Source organism: Amphiura filiformis, chromosome 12 (genome assembly GCF_039555335.1).
Source record: "Amphiura filiformis chromosome 12, Afil_fr2py, whole genome shotgun sequence".
Classification (NCBI taxonomy): Eukaryota; Metazoa; Echinodermata; class Ophiuroidea; order Amphilepidida; family Amphiuridae; genus Amphiura; species Amphiura filiformis.
Genome location: NC_092639.1, coordinates 2879278 through 2895259, shown reverse-complemented (window position 1 = coordinate 2895259; position 15982 = coordinate 2879278). Strand labels below are relative to the sequence as shown.

The 15982-nt window shown below is 35.9% G+C and overlaps 1 protein-coding gene across 1 annotated transcript in view; it reads right to left on the bottom strand.

Annotated features, from left to right (window-relative positions):
* The window catches only part of LOC140165660 (UDP-glucuronosyltransferase 2A1-like), a 455852-nt gene that overhangs the window by 382733 nt on the left and 57137 nt on the right, over positions 1-15982 (bottom strand). The gene's annotated exons all lie outside the window — the stretch shown is intronic.

Below are 15982 nucleotides of genomic sequence, written 5' to 3'. Positions count from 1 at the left end.
CCATAACTTGCAAGTTTTTAACCATCTACATGTATTTCCAACAAGTGATAACACTTAAAAAATAAAGAAATATATAAATAGGCCTATGAACAAAAGAAATCTTAAATACAAACAAATAAAATAAAAACCTGACCTGTTGCAATCTATATGCATTCACAAACCCGGCATTTGTGTGGCTTCAAACAGGAACACACGACACACACACAGAGAATAAAACAACGGATGTGAATCCCTACTAGATCACCTGCCCACCGGTATACAATACAAATGAGATGTAACTGAGATAATGGATCTGTGATGATAAGGGACCCACCATTAGATTCTCAGGGGGGGGGCATGGGAGTTTGGGTCAGGCAGAATTTTTTTTGTTCGTCGCCGAAGGCGGCGGAATTTTTTTTTTTCTCCGAGAGCACCAATTTTTTTTACGCAGCCTTCAGCGGCGTAAGTATTTTTTTTTTTGATTTTAATGTAAATTTTTATACAAAGTTGAGTGGGGAAAAAAAAAAAATTTCGTCTCACTAGTGGGCAAAATTTTTTTTTTTTCGCCTCACTAGTGGGCGAAGTTTTTTTTCTTCAAAAAACTCCCATGCCCCCCTGGAAATCTAATGGTGCGCCCCTAAGTTTGTCCCTCCTTCATCTAACCTTGAATTGATCAAGAAATGCAGAGGACTATTATGATCAGATAATAACACATATGGCAAAGAAATTATGACTTCTAATTCACAAACACATATTTGAAATAGCATCAACTTGTTGCAATTTATTAATTAATTGTGCTCCAATATAGATGAAATTAATTATGACTCATTAAACACCACAGATGGTTAAAGTGATCAGTGATCATATTAAGGGATCTCGAATAAGCGTTTATTGCGTTTCGACAGTATTTACTTTGGGACATGAGAGCACCTCAGACCTATCGAATTGCATTCTGAATAATGAAGCATGTCTTTCTGATATCAAATAATTTTCATTTTTGAAAATCACAATATAATACAAATTTTATGACAAATTATAAAAATTTGATATTTTTCAAATTTTGATATATAACAGTCCTCGGTAAATTATATAAATCTAATGATATATTCTTAAAGTGTATGTAGCTGGGAGGAAAAGCCGACGGTCAATTGAAAATGTTGACCTTTTATATTGAAGATATGGATTTTTCCCAAAAAGACCTAATTTTTTTTTTTTGTGTTTTGGGAAAAAAATCCATATCTTCAATACGAAAGGTCAAAATTTTCAATTGATCGTCGGCTTTTCATCCCACATACATACACTTTAAGTATAAATCATCAGATTTATAAAGTTTACTTCGAGTACTGTTAAATATCAAAAATATCAATTTTTAATGATTTGCCATAAAATGTGTATTAAATTGCGAATTCCAAAAAATCAAATGTGCTTTAATGTCCCAAAATAAATACTGTCCAAACGTTCATACCCCAGCCCTTAATCAGAGCATAATGTAATTCAATTTATCTCAACATTTGATATATTCACCATGTTTTAACAGGTAAAAACAAATATTATTTTAGAATCAAGGCATTAATGATATTGTGTAAATTTTCAAAATAATGATAATTAGTAATAAAATCTGTACCAAATTCTGTTAACTGCTTTAAACTATCCAACTAAACTTAATTACATGCCATGTCCTGGACATATTCAAAACTGAAATTGTATACATATTTTCATATGCATATTATTTTGATCAAAATATAGATAAATCATTTATAGAATGTTTGGAACTTATTATGAATAATGGGTCAAAAATTTTGTACACAATTGATCAGAAATGTGCAAAGGATAAGTAGAATTGTCTGCATTATAACTAGAAATGTCGCATTTTCAATGCAAGGCATCGATTGGGATGCCTCCATCATGGGGAGATTAAAATTAGGAACGATATTATAACAGCTAAACACCACACATGTTTAAAGTGATTGGTATGTGATCTTAGATACCATCAATACATGATGGTATACGGTATCCATAATGCAGCTACAACCTAAGTTTGGTTGCATTAGGATTTTAACTGTTTATGAGACTATATTTTAACCACCTATCCTGAAATCTGAAGTCATCCGCCTATCCATTCACAAGATACAGCATCCGGATGGACGGAAGGACGGACAGTGCAAAAACTGTATGCCTCGCAGTGGAGGCATAAAACTCAATACAATGTTGAAATCACAAAAGGGACTTTACCATGGTTACTGGGTTTTGATTAAAATATAAAAAAAACAATATGTAAGAAAGCAACCCTTTCTATTAAATGTCAGTAACTTCAATGTTGGAATTAAATATATCCAGCTATAGGCCTACCTGTTTGTAAAAAGGGGAATTCCCTGGCTTTTCCAATTTATCTTTCATATAATGATTGTTAACAAATCCAGGGATATACGAGAGTCTTTTCTATCCTTGATCAATCATGAAATGATATTCATTTTTTACACATAATGCAAATAATGCAAAAGTATGCAAGCCTTGGTATCCGGCATGGAATATGAATTTCCAATCAAGAAGACCATGCAGAGCAAAATTGTTCATTTCATTTGTTGTTAGGAGTGCCTTTTTTGCTCAATTTAAGTGAAAAATTGCATCAACATAAAGACTACCAACCTCTTCATTTTAAAGGGACATCATTGTACATTTTATTTTTAACCTGTATTTTAAGTTAACAAAGTGAAGAATAATTAGCGGTAATATATTCTTTCTTTGAACAAGTTGATTTTATATTTTATTAATAACCAGGGGCCAGGTTTTGATTGTTTTGTTTTCACTGATAAAAATATGCATGATATTGCATACATTATACAGATTACAATAGGGATGCATCTACTGCAGGTCAAATTACAATGCGTGTAAAGGAATGCATGAATATTTCATTATCCAAGCCTATTTAATTGCCAATATGCAGCAATAAAAGGCTGCCAATCCATCTTGAGTGAGCTGTGTGTAATCATCAGCATGTCACCTTTATTATTCCATGGCATAAAAAACGTCTATAGGCCTGTGATTGATTAGGCAAAAAAAAAAAATATTGTTGTGTTGCCCTCAAGTGGGAAAATGGGAAATTTGGGTCGGACGGTCGGATTTTTTTTTTTTTTTTTTTTTTTTTTTTAAAAAAATCCCCTTAAATATTTAATAATGCTTCTTCAATTAGGAAACATTTGTCAATTTTGACTTCTGGATACCTGTTTGACATCAATTAAAGACTAGTCTTTCAATAAATATTAATTTTAAGTGAAAAACATCGATTTTTTGAACAAATCTATAAAAATCATCATTCAAAAAAAAAAATGCTAACCCTGATTTTTCAGGATTTAGGGTCGGGCGGTTGAGGGCAACACAGCAATTTTTTTTTGGCCTTATTCACTTTCAGTCACACATTCCATTTCCTGCAAATAGGTTTGAAAATTATGTTAATGTAGAATTTTTATATCCATTATTGAAAGCATGAAAAACATGTAGCTAATATCAGGCAGCCAAATAACCTGAGCTTAGGGCATCAAACAGACTTTCAAGTACACACTTAAAACTACGGGGTCAAAAAATGACCCAAACGGGGTCATTTTTGACCCCAGCATAGTTATCAACTAAACACCATACCACTAACGGGGTCATTTTGACCCCATTGGTCGGGGTCATTGCAATGACTACGTATTTGGGTCAAATAGTAACCCCATTGGGGTCAAAATATTACCACATTTCGGGGTCAAATGAAATGACCCCTTCAAAAGGGTTGCCTTATTGGGTTACTTAATGACCTCATTTCGGGGTCAAATGAAATGACCCATTTGAAAGGGTTGTTTTATAGGGTTACTCAATAACCACATTTAGGGGTTGTTTGGATTTTTTAGTAGGCCTATGGTCATGCTGGTCCCACCAGGACATAAGTGTGTTTCTGCACAGAGAAAGCATTACATAAACAGCAAACTGCAAAATGCATCTGTGTATCACACTCACACACAGTCAGTCATCGCCTATGACAGTTCACGTATTATAAGCTTACATGATATAAGCTTATAACAACTGCAGCCAAGACACCAGCCACGACAGCATGAAATTGAATGAATCTGCGTGCATAGACAAGGGTCTATGCATCCTTGCAGTCTCACTTTTCAACTAACTTTTCATAATCCATCATGCAGACAAGCACACACAACAATCCGCTGAGCTGCACAATCAGAACAAATATGGCGCTGATGTGACCACATGGGAAGCCGATCACACCGTGTGTGCAAATAGTTCAAATGCAAGTCATTATAAAGTTGACAAATTGGGTAACTTCGGTCAAAAAATTAGTTTTATTTATTAATCAACAAACATTAATTGCAGCTCATGTTTAAACTCATTTATGAATTGAGATTTTCAAAGCGGAAGATTGAAACTGATATCAATGCGCCGACGGTATCGGCAAAATGACCACTAAGTTTTTGACCACGTTAAATCGTGGCTAAAATGACCTCGTGAATGTGGTCAAATTAAAACAGTACAACCCCCTTGAAGGGTCAAAACAAACCCAAACGTGGTCAATTCAAAATGACCACGGAAAATATAACCCCGTAGTTTTTAGTGTGTAGGGTCCATCAGTCAGGCAATTTGTGTGTGTGTGTAAATGACTTGAAAAATCACCAAAATCTGTATAATTGCTTTTTCTTATTATTTTTCCATCGCTTCACATACATTTTTTTCATTTAAAATAAATTTTTTCGCCCCAAATACCTTATTTTATTTTATGCACAGCCATTTTGTCACACTCAATCCACGCTTGGCGAAATATTGCTGATTTTACATGCAAAAAAATCTCAAAAATGGAAAATCTAGGTCGGTCAGGTCCATATAGAACAGGGGTTTTTCATCACTTCAGGGAGAATTTTGTGCCAGTTAGAGGGGACAGTACATCCTAAAGGGCTGATTGAACAGACAATTTTCATTTTTCCATCCCAATTTCAGCTGAAAATATTTTTGTGGTGGGGCATGCACCAGGGGGCATGCAGTCTTCCCCCTGTCCACTTCCCTCTGGTGATGCCATTGATGTCAGTTACAAGATGGAAACCTTTTCACAGTCACAGGCAGTGGGTGCTACTGCTATGGGTGCAAAATATTGACCACTTGAATAAATAATACTAAGTTTGATTAATAAGTTGCTTTTTTTTTTTTTTGGTTTTTTTTTTTGTAGATAGATTTTTAAAATGTAGTTCACTTGAAATTGAAATTTTGGAGAAAAACTTTGAACTGGTCTCGTTCCAGTAATCATGGATCCATTAACCTGCAGGGCTGTCTGTACATGGTTTTACCCGTCCCTATTCTTGCTTAACCTTGCCTATTGTTATACGCACAAAGCTGACAAAAGAAAAGGCATTGAAATTCACCTCTGTATCCTGAGGTCAACTATTTTGAGCCAGATATTTCTATGGTTTAAAACTCTATCTAAAAACACATCAGAATAGAAAATTTGTCACCATTGGTTTATGTGTATTGTTGTATGCAGGTAAAGGATATGCCACAGGCATGCCACATGTAAACACACTCATGACTGCCACGATTCAAGAGTAAAACTATCCAAGACTCTGCACGTACATGATAACTTTCCTTTATTTAAAGTGGTACTACACCCCTTGATAAATTTGTGACTATTTTGACATTTTTCTCAAAAATAATAACACACTGGTAACAAAAGTTATGTATATTATAGGGGCAAGGAATCCAGTTATTACACTGGAATTTCAGTGACTCAAGACAAGCGGTACGCTTTATGACAAGAAAAGAGGTACTGCTAGAATGTACCTCATTTCTTAATATACATAATATAAAATGAACCACTTGTCTTGAATCACTGAAATTTCAGTGAAGTAATTGGATTCCTTACCCCTATATACATAACTTTTGTTACCAGTGTGTAGTTATTTTTGGAGAAAAATGCAAAATTAGTCAAAAAATTTATCAGGGGTGTAGTACCACCTTAATCATGCGAAATTGTCAGCCTGTATGAACAATATTTGATGTTTGACAGTTCAGTATAAAATTCATTGCTATTGCATTGATCTTTTAATTTTTTCGTCTTTCTTCCTTTGAAGTATATTGCATTTTATCAATCCATTTGCACGGCATACACAATGGTTCCTACTTGGATTGTACATTGTACAATGTACAATGCATATTTTGAGGTATACATGTTTTCCCAAAACAATTGCTAACTAAGGTTTTTTAAAACCTTAAAACCATGAATTTAAGTTCATGTTCTATCCTGTCTTTGAGATTAGTTTGATGATAAATTGAAGGAGTTGAAATGTCAGTGATTACAGAGTTCCAAAGATAAAAGATACAATTTGAAATATTTTCTTTTTTAAACAACAAATCAGGAATTTGCAAAGGCCAAGCCCTAGCTATTTATAGTTCATTGTACATGTAAAGTGAATTGTCAAATTCAAATTATTTTTTACACAATTCACATCAAGATCTTGTTGTCCAAATATTCCATCATAGAATGTATAATGTGAGCATAGCGAGCAGCAAATTTTTCATATTTGAATGTTATTCTTTTCCAAATCCTCTTTTAGAGCGTTTCATTTAAAAGGTGCCCACACAAATGTGTGCCAAAATCGCTTGCCCCCACCTCCTTTCCAACTGCCAAAACTTGCCTTCCCTTGCCTGACAAAAATTGCTTGCCCACCCTCTTTTGACTTGCCAACCCCCCACCCATTTTAACAGTTTGTTACTGGTAGACTTAGCATACGCATCTATGGAAAATCTGAATAGGTATTTAAAATCTATGATGGAATTTAGGGTGTTAGCTAATTCATAAAATCTATAGCTAATCACTGATGGGCCTGAACTATGCAGTTCAACTTCAAGTGCTATAGATTTCTTTTTGACATAGGGGGATGGGGTTGGAAACATTTCTTGACGTATAGTGAAATCCAGCACCTTTTGGCGACAGGGCTAAACTGGCGAAATATGGTGCAAATGTGGAACAAATTCATGCGAAGAGCGCAAACATGCATTGGCACTTTCTAGGCTAAAATTGCTGTACATATGACTATTATATTAGCCTACAAGTATGAGGTTAATTTGGTCAGAAACCCACATACATAATGTACAGATATCAAGCAACATGGGGGGTGGTTGTATGGACCATCCCCCTTATCAACCCAAAAAAAAACCTGTTAAAACTAGTGAACTAGTAAATAGCAGTAAAATACTAGTTGAAATACTGGTAATTCAACTGCTTTCAACTATTGTTTTAAACCGCAGAATATATAACATAAACAATTTTCCCCCATTCCCTCAGGGGCATAGCAAACAGGTGGACAGGGTGAACGAAGTCCAGGGGCCCGATGCTTCATCATGGGCCCCAGTACTATATTGCTAAAAAGGGATAGGGCTGATAAAGATGTTAAATTAAAAGGGCCCTGCAGTGCACTACTCCTTGTCCATGCCTCCCCGACGCTCTTGCTACGTGCTGCATCCCCCAGAATTGTGGTTTCCACATTTTCTTTCCGACATGTGTCCCCTGGGCATGTGTCAGTATGTCATGGGACTGGGTGGGAGTAAGATTAAGAAATTTGTCATCAAATCTCTTCCATCAATTCCTGAAGGTCATTTTAATTTAGGCCTATAATCATTTTGTGATGCAAGACAACAAAAATACATCAACCATGTCAACCGTATTATTCCAATCTACACTTAGTCAACAGGTTGAATAGCTATTCATACAACGACCCTACATGTACAGTGCCCAGTACTTTCTCTAAATATATGTCTGTACATACCAATGTGCACAGGTTGCTTGAATGGGCGATTTTTGGTAAACAGCGTTATTTAGTGTGGCCCCACCATCCGTGCACTGGTACTCAGAGACCTCATTGAACTCACCTTTACAAACTCCAAAGAAACTACACGATTATATCCTGCTCTTTAATGTTTATTTCCCTCAACTCTCGCCAAAAGTACAAACTTATATTTCGCGCTGGTTATTCGATATCATCAACTCATTGCATCCTCCGCGGCCATAGATACCCGACTCTCTCTCTGCCAATTTCATCGATATCGATCGAAAATCGAATTTTAATGTGTACAGTGTTTCTAGTTTTTCTCTGTCTGTCAAAACTTCGGGTCAAAGAACTTCACTTTCCCTTTTCCCTTTATCAGAAATGCGTAACTGCGCCATCACGCTCTAACTAAGTTTCGTGTAAATGTAGCCAGGATTGAAATGGCACTTATTATTTTGGTTAACTTTGGATTTTGGATTTTTTTTTAAATATAAGTCTAAATATTTGTAAATATTTTTTTGTAAACGCAATGTTGCTTTGGCGAATTGCGTCCTAAGAAACTTTTGTATGTATGTATGTATATTTGTTAGGCCTACAATTTAATTTTTGAAAAGCGAAAATACGATTAGGCCTAAAAATATCCATTCGAGCTCTAAAGTCAGGATAGGTCGGTTTACCGTTCACAAACACTTGTAACGGAGGGGCCTGATCCAAAAGGGCGGGGCTGAATTAATTTTTTTTTTATCTCTCTGAAAAAAAAAAAAAAAATATCTCATTAATTTTTCTCGTAGAACACGAGTTTACACTATTTTCTATGGGGTTGACGTTCATTTAATGTCCAAAGAGGGGGGACTAATTTTAGGTCCGAAAGGGGGCCCTGCCAAAAATATGTGAATAATTCTTTTTGCATCAGGCCCCCCTTTTACAAGTGTTTGTGAATGGGCCCTTATTTTTTTTCCCACCACAAATTCCTATTGTATAGGGATTCTTTGGTATAGGTGTATATTTTTTAGGTCTTAAGGGGGTACTACACCCATTGCATTTTTTTTTTGCATTTTTTTGCATTTTGTGAAGAAATGAGAAAAAGAAATTGGACAAAGTGGTATGCAAAATGAAGGGGCAAATCTTCTCGTTCAATTGGTGGCATCAGTATCAATGACGCGTACATACTTCTAATGGTATAAGCCAAAACGTGGTACATCACTGATGTTTTAAATTCACTTCATTTTGGAAAGCTTACTATCAACGGATTTCGTTAAAATTTTGGATATGTGTTGCTAACACATTAGGGAAATAATGTTGATATGTAAAATGGGAATAAGTGGTCCCTGATTTCTTTTATGACTTCATGAACTTGGTGCTCCACAACTATCAAAAAACGAACCGGTTAAAATGCTTCTATTTTCAATGTTGAGCTATATTTTGTATTTTGAACTTGCGACACTATTTCACTGAAACTTAATTAAGCCATAGGTAACAGGTTACCACAACCACACTACAGCAATGTTGAAAAAGATTGTATTTTTTGTCACCTATACCACCATATTAGGTAGTTTTCCGTAAGCTTCATTTTTGTGATTTTGGTAACTATTTTATATTTATTTGCCCAATCCAACTCAACTAGGCAATAAATTGTACTCATCATTTACATCCCAAGGTATTTTAGTATATCCACCTCACACATTTCCATTATATATCCAGTAACAGACAAAATATCAAAATTGATGCCTCATTATGACACTGCCAGACTATCACATGTATTCAAAATTGATGCCTGAATTTGACCTGAACCAATTGACCTATAACCTGACCTTTGATGACCTTATAGCCTTTTTAATCTCTTTTCCTAACAACACATTATAGAAGATACATACATGAGTAGTATTAAATTGTCTATGTGGAAGAGATTAGGCGTATTTAATTTATTCAGTGTTATAATCAGCGAGTACATTTCTATATTATAGATAGTATAACAAAGGATTTAATGTATTCTATTCATGTATTCTACTTGGACATGTTCAATAGAATAAATTATGGTTTGTTATGAAACACACATCTCAGTCACTAGGATACAGCAAACAAAAAATATATAGGGGTAAAATGACTTACTAAAATGGTTTAAAAACACTTTGTATGTAGGCCTAGATATATTTTATAAGTTCATGACATGAGGTGATGAACATATATATGTACTTTATAAATTTGCAAGAAAAAAAAGAAGAGGGGTACTGATGAAAAATCAGGGTATTATTCCCCCTTAAGGGTAAAGTGATTGCTTACTTACTTCCCCCCTTCTCTACTTAGCTTTGACTCGACTTTGGAAGTGACAGGGATGTGCGAACACCAGTTCAAAACTAGTGGTCTCTCGGACACCAAACGGTTCAGTGAGTAGGTCCAGAAAAGGGGGTAAGTTTGAATTTCCGCTAAGACCATAAGGTTTCCGTGAGACTGGGGAAAAGAGACCGGATCTTTCCGTGAGACCGGGAAAAGTTATAAAAGTTGACATTTATCTCACAAAAATTAGTAAAAAATCATCAAAACAATTTTGAGAAAAAATGGGGTCATTCGGTGAGAGATTATCAGAAATTTGTCAAATCTTTAAAAAATCAGGTATTTTGGTGACAGCAAAAAACTTTAAGGGGTCATGGGTGAGATATTTCAGTAAACCAAAAAAAGGGGTCATGGGTGAGAGGGAGTTGAAAAGTGGGGTCAATGTGGCCGCACATCCCCGCCACCCATTTTTAGTGAGTAAAAGCAAGTAAAATTGGGGTGTGTACAGTGGCGTAACTAGAGGGGCAGAGGGGGGAAACGTGCCCCGGGCGATACCTTTAGGGGGGCGCCAAATTGACCAATTCAGCATCGATTCTGCGCCCCTCCAAGCGATGAAAGTCAAAATTATCGCGCGCTTCTCGCGCATTTCAACACAAAATCAATTGAAAGAACATTTTAAGACCGATATTCAACTTCTAGTATAACCACAATTAATTAGTGATAGGCCTAATTTGTCCACAATTTCGCGCGCTCCGCGCACAATTGTTTCAAGAATTGGGGGGGGGGGGTTACGTATCCTTGGCCCTGGGCGCCACAACCACTAGCTACGCCACTGCCCGCTTATAAGATATTCTTGGGTGGGGTGGGTAGGGGCGCCAATTTTGTTTCTTGCCCCGGGCGCTACCAACCCTAGTTACGCCACTGGGTGTGTATAGAATCTTTCAACATTCCAAAGGAGATCTCTTTTGTTATATGAAGCCATTTATAGAAGTGTTATAGGAATAAAAATGTATGTTGCCCCCTATACGACCATATCCATATGGGTCATTTTTGGGTCTTTTCGAGGGTCATGGTCTCAAAATACTGCTTGATGCCAGACAACAGATTCGAGCTCAGCATAAGCTGGTTGCCAACTTTTACGCCGCAAAGTTGTCGGTTGGAATTTTTTCTAAAGTAGAAGAGTTTCTTATAAGAAACACTGACCCAATGGGGAAGTTTTGATGTGAAAGGAGAATTACAAGGGGGCCGCACATCGCAAAATGCGGATCTGGAAACGGTGTGTCTTTCGGAATCGGAGCTGACGGCGAAATCGGTATAGGCCTAAAGGAGGTTTTTCGGAGCTGTGAATTTTCAAAAGCAAAGGTTTTCTTGGCTTTCAGGTTGAAAATCGCCTGAAATAAAAAAACAAACTCAGAAATAAGAGGCACTAACAATTTGGGGTCTTTTAGGGGGGACATTCAATTTAAGAATGGGGGGGGGGGGGGGACTCAACTTTCGAAGTGCCATGCATGAAGTAGGGACCTATCAGTACAAAACATTATTTTAAAGAAAGGAGGTCATTGGATAAACAAAATGAAACTGAGGGGTCCTTGTGCATAATATTTAGAAAAACTTGCATGGGTATAAAATTTCAAAAAAGGGTCATCGGGTATAAAATTTCAAAATGGGGTCCGAAAATAAACATGAATGAATTGAAGTTAGCAGACATATTTAGCGTTATAAACAGCATTAGGCCTACTATTAGTATACTATGTAGGCTGATTTCACACGGGGAGGGGTCAACATAGGCAATTGGGGGACTTGGTTATCTACCCCATTTTTGCCGTGTTTTTGAGTCATGATAGGCCTACCATGGGAATATTGGCACGTCATATGGGAGGGGAAATGGGCCGGGGTTATCGATTACACTGTTAGAACAATGACTACAAAACATTAATGGGTAAGATTCACCTTTATTTTTAGTAATTTACCCAATGTTGGCTAAATTGAACTAAGTTGAGTAAAAAACCTTATCCAACCCATAAAGGTTGTTCATGCGGTACCCAACAAATGAACTTAAGTTGGGTACAAGTGCCACACGACCCCCCCCCCCCAGGTTGGGTAAAAGTTGGGCAAATTACTGAGTGAATATACTCCATGTTGAGTAAAATGTTTTACCCAACAGTTCACTAACGGCCGGTTTAGCCCTACCAATGTGGATCCATTTCATTGATTTATCTTTCTAGGTGATGTGCGATGTGAAATTGTAAGCACTACCGTATGTAAGACTAATTGCATTTAAACCTGATGGCTAAGCCTGGCCACTAGCCATGCTTCGAAATTAATTAACCGATTTCATATTATAAGATCGTACATTATGGCTTTAACATCGACAGGGGTCATAGAAAAAAGTGTTCAAAAACTTCACGGGTTCTTCGATTGTCCTCCAAGAAAAACCTTAAAGGTTCTACAAAAGGGCTTTAGAATTTGGTTTATCAGGAACCTTTTTGGGTTCTTGCACCGTTGTTTCCTGAGGGTGCTCCCTGTATGACAATAAAAATTCCTTTAAAAAAGGAATGTGGCGCCCAATGTGAACTTGGACGTGATATGGTGAAATCCATGGTGTGTAGATTTGGTATTATAATGATTTTTCTAGGGAAGAGTAGAAGATGATCCAAATATAAACTTAGTCCACCTCAAATGACCTGTAACAATTTGTGATTGATATTACTTAATTCACCTCGGATGACTTTGATCTGACATTCAACATTTTCGCGCTTACACCAATCATATCCTTAACAATTTAACTCTTACAACTTCCTGTCAACTCTCTAATTTAAAACTCTAAATTTCTGTCTGTTTGCCTTTTCTGTCTTGTACCATTTAGTACACTACAGTTTGTTACAATTATTAAGATAAGCAAACATTGCTGGGTAGATAACAGGATTTAGTTATTTACTTAATCCAATGAATAACCGCTATATAGATTCTATAGTAATTAGCAAACAAAAGCCATCAGTTTAAGAGGCCTTGTTTATTTGATCTTATCACTATGGACCACAAGAGTCTCATCCCAATGGCATAGTCCAATAACCTCAATTACATAATCATAGTGCAAAATTTGACCTCAAGTTGCAGAGTATGAGTTTGTGTACCCATATTTTCAAAGGATGAATGTACAAATGTATTAGGGTTTAAGAACTGTTCCCATGATAGATGAGCATGTTGTGGATCCTAGTGTATGGTCAAATGTCACCGTCTATCGGGTTCTAAGGCACACGGTAAACTGGTTGAATGCATACAAAGGTCAGGATTTATTTGGTGTTTTTATAAATCCTAATTTTGTATTTTAAACAAAGAATATACGCTCACCATTTTATCCCGTGCATATCAGAAAACAATAATAAAATAAAATCCAAGCAAATTGTGGTTTTATTTCTGAGCTGGGCATAATTTTAGCAAAACAATTGCAAAGTCAATCTAGCAAGAGTGAAATTAGAAGCTTTTCTCAAAATCATGCCTATATTGTGGCGCCTCCGTAGAGGGCGCCACAAAAAAAGCTCTTGCACCTTTTTTGCTGGAGAGTGTACAATTATGTCGAAGGTGGCGCTATGCCAAAAATAAGGCCGGTTCGCTATGTCGAATGATGATAATGGTTTATTATGTCAATTAGGCCAAAAATATTAGCTAGGGTTAGGGATAGAGCAATAATGTCAAACATTAGGCCAAAAATGTTAGCTAGGGTTGGGGATAGAGCCCGGGATAGAGTTAGGACATACTAAGCATACCTTATTTCATATTCGACATAACGAACTTAAATATTTTGACAGAGCGAACCTGTGACATATTATAACGGACTATAACCAAATGAACCAATTATTCGGTTTTATTTGTTTGTTTGTTTGATTGTCTTGTTTTATTGAACAAACAAACATTCCGCTGTTTTTGTATTTCAAGACATTAGGCATATTTCTGTTCAAAAGGTCTATATTTATTTTACAACATGCGTTTCAAAGAAACAGAATTATATACATGATTCTTTGAAATGATTAATCAATCTATTTACAATCTTTGGCAATAACTGAGCCAGTTTTTCATATAGGCCTACCTTGCTCTTTTGATCGACATCAGTGTTTTGTCTATCATAGCCAATACGTATATATAAGGGACCGTTCACAAACACTTGTTGGGGGCTGATGCAAAACGGGGGGCCTCAACAGTTTTGACCCTCCTAAAGGGGGGGGGCCTGAAAAAGGGACCACACATTTTCATAGGAAAATTGAGTTTTTATGCTTTTCTATGGGGTTGACCCATAATGTTCATGCCAAAAAGGGAAATTTTTGAGATCTGAAAAGAGGGGCCCGAAAATTTTTCGAGATGAATTATTTTTGCATCAGCCACCCCCCCCCACAAGTGTTTATGAATGGTCCATAATATACAACAATATTATTATTGTTTTTAGTGTAATACTACAATGGTAAACATAATCATTGTTTTCATTATTTTTGTCATATTAAAATAATATATTTATGTTGTTTAGTGACTTTAAATCATTTCATCTAACTATAGTCAGTTTTATCAGTACCGACAATTGGACAGGATAAGCGGGGGGGTCTTCAAACAATTTTGTACGGGGTGTGCCACGCAGACTTTCGGATGCTGACTTTCTCTATACCTACTTTTTGCTGTTTTTGCTACCCATCAATATACCAATTTTCAACAAAAAGCCTATTTGGACGCTTTTAAGGGCACTTTTACCAAAATCCGCCCAATTGGGCGCATTGGTCTCCACTTAAAACCCACCCATTGATACCAAAATCGCTGAAAAGGTAGGCCTACCCCAAAACCGTGGCACATCCCCGTATAACCTTCAACCAGGGAGAAACCCTCCGGGAGGATAAGTCTTTTAGTATTGTCATGTTTACGCTGCAAAACAGTGTTTAGAAATCGGGACAGATTGGTGTTTAGAAAGTTGAATGTTTAACATTTAAACCGTAAAGTCTCGATCCTAAATATCTAAACACATAATCATATGGAATGTATTTAGGATCTATAAGCATTAAAATGCTTAAATGCTAAACATGTAACTTTCTAAACACCAATCTGTCCCCGATTGCTAAACACTGTTTTTGCAGTGTATGCTTGAAATTAATCTGCTACTCTTAAGGGATCTAAAATGAGCGTTTATTGCGTTTCGACAGTATTTTTTGTGGGACATGAGAGCACCTCAAACCTATCGAATTGCATTCTGAATACGAAGCATGTCTTTCTGATATCAAATAATTTTCATTTTTTGAAAATCACAATATAATACAAATTTTATGACAAATTATAAAAATTTGATATTTTTCAAATTTTTGATATATAACAGTCCTCGAAATAAATTATATAAATCTAATGATATATTCTTAAAGTGTATGTAGCAGGGAGGAAAAGCCGACGGTCAATTGAAAATCTTGACCTTTCATATTGAAGATATGGATTTTTTTCCCAAAAGACCTAATTTTTTTTTTGGTGTTTTGGGAAAAAATCCATATCTTCAATACGAAAAGTCACACTTTTCAATTGATCGTCGGCTTTTCATCCCACCTACATACACTTTAAGTATAAATCATCAGATTTATAAAGTTTACTTCAAGTACTGTTAAATATCAAAAATATCAATTTTAATGATTTGCCATAAAATGTGTATTAAATTGCGAATTTCAAAAATCAAAATTATTTGATATCAGAATGACATTCTTCGTATTCAGAATGCAATTGATATGTCTGATGTGCTCTAATGTCCCAAAATAAATACTGTCCAAACGTTCATACCCCAGCCCTTAAACAAAGAGCCTAGGAATTTGTTATAACCAAAGACACGAGGTATCCAATTAATTAGAAAAACATAATAGCCCGGCATAATACTAGTTCTAAAGTGTACATTTTGTTTTTTGGTGTGTTTTTTT